At 37.7% G+C, this 6202-nt stretch overlaps 1 pseudogene; it reads left to right on the plus strand.

Annotated features, from left to right (window-relative positions):
• Positions 1-5356: 5356 nt before the first annotated feature.
• On the plus strand, positions 5357-5689 carry LOC134486876 (large ribosomal subunit protein eL31-like; annotated as a pseudogene).
• The last annotated feature ends 513 nt before the right edge of the window (positions 5690-6202 follow it).

Here is a 6202-nt window from a genome sequence, read left to right on the forward strand (position 1 = left end):
AAGGGTAGAATTCATGGGGGAAAAACTTTCTCTAGAATAGGTTACATTGGTAACTGGAGTCACTTAAAAGATCTCAAAATATTTTCAAATGAAAATAGGGTTTTTCTAAAATGGGAGTAGAAAAATAGGACAGTTTTGTTCATTTGTTTGAGTAACATTCATCCCCTGCTTTAACATGCTATGAACAGGTATTGTTTCAACAATGAGCATAAGTTTTGAACAAGAGCCCCATGCCCCCTGCCTTCATAGATAGTCAAACAAACTCTCATCTCATGGCCAGCATCCAGTAGGGACACTGAAGGTGGTGAATGCAGGGACTCACAACTGTTCGAGGTGCAGGAAAAAAAGGGGTAATTGAATCAGAACACTTACAACATTCACTCTAAGGCACAGGGAACGTGACAGAAGGGAAAGCAGAAAGAATATGAGACCTGAAAGAGAAGGGGTACAGGGTACAAAACTCTCTCTTCAGGGCATAACACAACCATTGCAAACATGATCTCACCGCAGCTTGGGTTGCTTGTGCAACACTGGGCATGTCAACAGCCAAGAATGGGTTAAGGAGGATTCATGGGCCCTACCACTACCTGATGAATTATCGCATATATATATATATATATATATATATATATATATATACACACACACATATCCATAGGCGATTCTGGAGGGGAAACAGCCATTGTTTTCAGGTGTATACCCACCACGAAGCCCACCATATTCCAAATTTTAGACAGTTCCAAACTCCTGATACAGATGGGCCCTGATTAAAATCAGTGAATCACAAAAGAATGCAAGCAGCCATCAGTGTGGGAAACAGACTTGTAGGGAGGAAGGGGAACTGACAGAAGATGGAAAGAGGGAAAAAAGAGGGTGGGGGGGCAGTGCAACAAAAATGCACCATATACATTTATTAAATTATCAAAGAAACAATCTTACTAAATGAAAATAGGCACATATAAGCCAGTAAAAGATATAGACAAAGGTAAACAAATACTATTTAAATACTGGTAAATTTAAAGGAGTCCTAAACTAAATGAGGTGGCAGAAACTTTAGCTGGCAGGATGCTTAGAGACGATGGTCTTTCTGCCTTTGTGAGGTAGACCTTTTACTGGGGAACTGTGGAATGAGGAAAGCCCAGCCTTACAAGGGGAAGGCAGGATGGATAGATCAGCAAGTATTCCGAACACGATAAAGAGTAAATAGTTTCATGGTCTGCAAGCCATTTGTTCTCTGTTACCACAAATCGAGTCTGGCGTTGGAGTATGAAAATAGCCACTGGCAATATCTAGATTCATGGGCATGCTTGTATTCCAGTAAAATGTTATCGAAACTGACAGGCAGTGGGAGGGTCAGATTTGGTTTATTGGTTTATGAACTACTGCTCGGCAACACCTGCCTTTAGTCTAACCTACAACCTGGGCAAAAGATCTAAAACAGGAGAGTGGTTGCTCAGCCTAAGAAACCAAAGCAAGGTGTCTTGGGTGTCTAAAGTGGAACGAGTGGGGACATTCAATGAGATCGAAGAGATTAGAAGGCAGAAAACCATCCATGTCTTTGCAGGCATGGAAGAGCAGTATAATTTATTAGACTTCATATAAGCCTCCTAAAATTTTAAGGTTAAGAGTATAGTGCTCTATGTTTTAAAAGCCTGTTTTTATTCCAATGTGGGAAATAGATTGGAAGACCACTGAAGTAATTCTGGATATATAATCATAGCCAGGATCCACAATGAAAATGGAAAGAGATGAATATATTCAATAAACATTTAAAGTGAGGATCCTAAATGATGTGAAGAGTGAAGAGGAGGTGAAATGAAAATTGATTAAAATGTTGAGGCTTAGATTCTAGAAGTAGCAATTTGGTTGGTCATGACCAAACAAAGTGGACTAAATTGTAACTTCAAGAAATACTAAAGGCAGAGAAAGCATATTTGAGTAAATAGGTATATTCCTATAACCCTACAAGCGAGAATGAGTTTGAGACCAGTTTCTATTTTAGGGAATTTTGGAAGCTACGAATCAAATAGATTTCATTTATTTTGGTAAAAACTAAATAGAACACTTTGGAGGAATTTTGAAGAGATATAGCCAGAATTATACTATAAGCTGTTTAGGGCTGCGTAGTTAGAAGTGGAAGGAGCCTTGGACTGTCAGGAAAAACTAACATCATAAACAGAGAAGATTTACAGCATGACATTAGTATCAGGAACTTTATAAAACAGAAACTTAATAGAACTTTTAGCTGAGGCTACTTACCATAAATAAAGAATATACAACATTTTTAAGTGAAAACACTACAGGGATAAAAGTTTTAAGTATAGGTCAATTCAACTGGGAAACAAGTAGAGCTGAGACCCCGCAAATGTCCCTGTGTTAGTTCTCTGACAGCCAAGAAAAGTTAAATCAAATAATAAAATGTTAAACGGGTTAAAGAAGTGTTGGGTTGAGTAGCACTTATGACATACCACTTTCTAGTTCAAGGACACAGAATTCTAAAAGAAACAAATTTCAATCTTTTGTAAAAGGGACATTAATGACCATAGCAAACCATGCCATAACTTAACTTATTTATATGATATACATGATACACACACACACACACACACACACACACACACACACACACACACTCCTAAAAGCACTTCACTAAATCAATGACTCCTCTCTCTTATATTCCAAATATTCAACTAAGGTTGAAAATATTTTACGTGGACCACCAAGAGCATTTTTTTACAGGTAGTAAGAACAATATACTTCACACAATGAATTTTACAAAGACTCTTTTTGATTCCGAAATAAGATTTAGCGAACAGCTAGTTGTTTCACTACATATATGCCCACTCCAAGCCATCAGCAATTAGTAACGCCAATTCTACAGAGGCACAGAAACAGAGTGGGAAAAGGCTATCCAATTCTAAAGCCAGACGACCAGAGCTCAGAATTCTGAACGCGTTGAAGGAAGCTCAGTGGTTGTGGGTCAGTGGGAGAGTTATTGAAAGACTGGGGTAACCAGAAAGGATGAAACCATTTCCCATTTCGTTTTAATTGTGTACGTGTGTGTGTGGGGTGGGGTGGTCCTCAGAGACCCACGGTATTGAAGCTCCCTGGAGTTGTGCGCTGCTTGACATGGGTTCCGGGAACTAAATCCACATCCTCCACAAGAGCCGTCCATACTCTTACCTGCTGAGCCATCTCTTCAGCTTTCTGTATTAGCCATTAACCTAGTGACACAAATATGGCTCAGTCGTCATCATATCTGTAGTGGATGTTCTGGCTAGTTTTACATTAACTTGAAGCAAGCTTTGAGGTATTTGAAAGGAGGGAACCTGAATTGAGAAAGTGGCTGCGTAAGATCTGACTGTAGGGCATTTTTAAAATTCATGACTGATGGGGGAGAGCCCAGCCTATTGTAGGTGGTGCCATCTCTGGGCTGGAAGTCCTCTGATCTATAAGGACACAAGCTGAGCACAGCATGAGGAAGCAGCCAGTAAGCAGCATCCCTCCATGACCTCTACATCAACTCCAGCCTCCAGGTTTCTCCCCTGTTTGAGTTTCTATTCTGATTTCCTTAAACGATGAGCAGTGATATGGAAGTATAAGCCAAAAAACCCCTTTCCTCCTGAGTAGCTTTGGTCCTAGAGTTTCATTACAGCAATGACATCCCTAATTAAGTGGAGCCTTTTGTTTTCATTAGAAACAAGAAACAAAACAAACAAAAAGTTTTCATGTTTAAGGGTAGCCAGTGAATATAAATGTGACCTTTTCCTAATATTAATCCAATTCAAAATAATGGACTTCCTACTTTTTAACTTCCCTCTAGGACACATTATAAACTTGCTGTTTTGCAAAGTCAATTGGATCTGTTGCATGTACTTTTAATTGGATTTTTGACTTTCAAGGATCTACTTTAGCCAAACTGATATGTGATTATGAGTATTTTCAGTAGACTTATTAATCTAATGTGTTATTTTAAGATTGCAGAGTCATGTTGAATAAAGAGATTATTTTTAATCTCTTGGAAGGTATATACAATGTGTCCTTCTTGATTGCATATAGAAGCAATGGAAAGAATCACATTTGCTGAATATTTTAAATAATTCTCTTCTCCATTATATACGTATAATTCAGACATCCTCTTAAACTCTTTAATAGCCACAGTGTTTGGGAGTTAATAAAGTGTTTAGGTTTGGGGGTGTTTTGTTTTGTTTTAAGGAAAAAAATTAAAAGAATCTGTGAGGTTTACCTTTCTCTGAGAGCAAATTGTTTTATCTTGGAAATATAATTTATTGGTGATTAGTCTAAACAAAGAATTGGTATCAGGTGAGTGACTATGCCATGTTTCTGCCTCCGAGTCCCGACTACCTTCATTCTCTCTCCTCCAACAGATTCACCATACATACTCTGACCTCTCTTCTTATCTGTTTCTTCTCCATGGAATGATCCCCAACTCCATGTCCATTTTCTGTTCCCATGCTACAGCGCTCCCTCTCCTGGTAACAACCCTCTGATAAGTTTCCAGTCTCTCTGACTTTTTTGAACCCCCTTGGAGGAAGTCTATGTACGAGGCCTTCATCTCTGTATTCTTTCTACACTACATGCCTGCAAATAGCAAAACATTAAACAAATGTTTATCGAATGAAATCACATTTGGAGAGCAGAATGGTCAGAATGTTGTGCACTTTTTATTCTATTTCCACTGTTATTTCTGAATTGATAATACCAAGAGTTGCAAACTGTTTTTGCCCTGAGGGACTCTATGGACAAAGCAAAACAAAATGTAAACTTTTAAAGAAACAGTATCATTAAATAATGCTATATTAGTAATTGTATTTATGCTCAGAAGCTCAATGTTTCCTTTAAAATGATCACCTTATTACCTGGTTTTCAGATGTAGAATTGGTAAAGATCTTTTCCCAATCTGTTGGTTGCCATTTTGTTCTATAGACAATGTCCTTTGCCTTACAGAAGCTTTGCAGTTTTATGAGCTCCCATTTTTTGATTCTTGATCATAGAGCATATGTCATTGGCATTCTGTTCAGGAAATTTTCCCTTGTACCTATGTGTTCAAGGCTCTACCCCACTGGTCTACCACTAATGGTATGAAACCTGGTTAACTGGTCACTCTACTTTATAATGATATCTAATATACTATGGAAAATACAAAAAAATAGTTCAAAGCCTAGTGACAATTTGGAAAAAGTTTTTAAAGACTCCTTTGTGGATATGAAGAGGAAAGATATTGGAGATATCACAATGCAAATGGCAACCAAAGGAAAGCATATGAAATATCAGACAAAATAGACTTCAAATAAAACATTACAAACATGGTCCTTTCAAACTTGGGCCTGGCAGAATGACTCCCACAAAGAAAGGTAGCATGAAGAAGGCGCATTTGGCCACTAACAAGGTGGTGACCCAAGAATACACCATCAACATTCATAAGCACATCCACAGAGTGGGCTTTAAGAAATATGCTCCTTGGGCACTCAAAGAAATCTGGAAATTTGCCATGAAGGAGATGGGGAGTCCAGATGTGTGCATCTCAATAAAGCTGTCTAGGAATAAGAAATGTTTCATCTCGCATCTGAATATGTTTTCCAGAAAACATAATGAAGATGAGGTTTCACCAAACAAGCTCTACACATTGGTAACTTATGTGCCTGTTACCACATCCAAGAATCTATAGACGGTCAGTGTGGGTGAGAACTAACTGCTGAGTATCAAATAAAGTTGCAGAACTGCCAAAAAATTGCAAACACCAAATGAAGATATTATATATCAATAAAAGTTTTTATATAGGAAGATATCACAATCATAGATATAGATATTCACCCGAAATGTCTTTAAAGCTGAAAGAAATTACAGGATAAAGCTATTATTTTAATGTAACAGAGATTACAATATCTATCCACACAACAATGTAGTGATGCGTCTGGCAATGAACATAAGACAAGAAAGAAAAGAGAGGCCCAGAATAATACAATGCCATGTAATACATCACTTATGACCACAATGAAATGAAGCTAGAATGCAAAGCAGAATTCGACTAAAAAACAAAGATAAAATAGCATACCATAAGACAATCAACACGTCAAAGAAAAGAATCATGGAGTTAATTAGAAAGTACATAGAAAAAGTGGGAAGCAAACCATACTAGAATTTATGGGGCCAGAATTTATGGGACAGAGATGCAATGCTT

The sequence above is a fragment of the Rattus norvegicus genome, chromosome 4 (assembly GCF_021556685.1).
Source record: "Rattus norvegicus strain SHRSP/BbbUtx chromosome 4, alternate assembly SHRSP_T2T, whole genome shotgun sequence".
NCBI classification, from domain to species: domain Eukaryota; kingdom Metazoa; phylum Chordata; class Mammalia; order Rodentia; family Muridae; genus Rattus; species Rattus norvegicus.